This window comes from Ixodes scapularis, unplaced genomic scaffold (genome assembly GCF_016920785.2).
Source record: "Ixodes scapularis isolate PalLabHiFi unplaced genomic scaffold, ASM1692078v2 PGA_scaffold10__122_contigs__length_95168666, whole genome shotgun sequence".
NCBI lineage: Eukaryota > Metazoa > Arthropoda > Arachnida > Ixodida > Ixodidae > Ixodes > Ixodes scapularis.
The window spans coordinates 33326667-33328255 of record NW_024609836.1 but is presented as its reverse complement, the minus strand read 5'-3'; positions in this window follow the sequence as shown (position 1 = coordinate 33328255).

Here is a 1589-nt window from a genome sequence, read left to right as displayed (position 1 = left end):
AAAAAAGGGGGGGGGGGGCGGTGACAACTGTATTGGTATTAAGGCTGGCAACACTGTTGGCCCAAGCCGAGGGGCGGGCTCGCGGGCATTAAAAAAAAAATATCACAGTCTCGTTCCAGCTGCCACGTGTACGGCCTGATTCCTAAACATGGTGTGAGAAGTGGGATGTAGCGTTCGGTCCCTGCTGAGCTGATATTCCCTGCTCTGCCTTCAGGTGAACACTCATTCTCCCCTGCTAGCTTGAAGCTTCCTGCAGAATGGAAAGCCTACTACCGCCGCCTTAACGCCTCGTGCTGTCATAGAATGCTGCCGAAAACTGGAAGAAATTTCGGCAATGGATCGAACTGTATTCCAAGGCCACGCCTACCGCAAAGCCACAAACCAAGGCGCAGAAGGCAGCGCTGTTTGTGGCGGGTCAAGAAGCTATTGACATTTTCAACACGTTCGGCCTGTCGGCAGAAGGGCAGGAAAACTACGACGCCATCGTGTTGAAGCTGGAAGACTACTGCACCCCAAGGCGAAACGAAACGTTCGAACTCTATGTGTTTCGTTCACGGCAACAGCAAGAGGACGAACCTTTCGAGCAATTTCTGCGAGACTTAGAGCTGAAGGCGCAAACCTGCAATTTCGGTGAGCTCTAAGGTTCCTTGGTGCGAGATCAGCTGGTGTGCGGTACAGCAGATACGAAATTGAGAACGAGGCTCCTGCGGGAGAAAGACCTCACGCTTGACAAAGCGATTGAATTCTGCAAAGGCAGAGTTGGCAGCACTCAAAAACCATACATGGGAGAAGAAGGACGTGAAGGTCACCGCTGTGCAGGAGCATTCAAGGGAGCAGCGTAATACTTGGACCAGACAAGCTCACTTCAGTTACTACAATAGAAGCCATGAGCCGAGAAAGTGCCCAGCCTGGGAAAGAAATGCGGAATATGCAAAAAAGAGGACCACTTTGCTGCATGGTGCAGGCGAAAGCCAGTGATTTAAGAATTAAACTGTCAGCTCCGTCCATTTGAAGAACAGAGCCAGTAGCGATCGTCCTATGAATCTGACGACGACTTTCAAACCTTGTCTGTCAACATCGGCGGTGTGTCAACTGGTCGAGTCGACTAGCTGGGTAATCACGGCCACGGTGTAATCACGGCGCATCCAGCAGGGCATGCGGTGCACGTGAATTTGTTGCCCTATTCTTTCTTCCGCAAGGTTAGTAATAAAACGGCGCCAAGCCCTTGCAAGACACTCCTTACTAACTACGGAGCAGAAGTGATCCAACATTTCGGAACAGTCACAAAACCCCCGCAAGTTGGTAAAAAAAAATGCCTGTCACGTTTTTTTTTGTTTTTTTTTTTTTGGCCTGAAGAAAGGAAAGATTGCCGTATTAGGCCTACACGCATGTGAGCACTTCAGACTGGTGTCACGCGTCCTTTCAGTATATGCATTCGATGAGCTGAAGCAGAACATCGTGAGTGAATTTCCTTCACTTTTTAGAGGACTTGGGTGTACTAAGCAAGCTTTCGCTTTATCTCTCAAAGAGGGATTACTGCCAGTGGATCTGCCGCCGAGAAGAATGCCACACGCTCTTCAAGCCCCTCT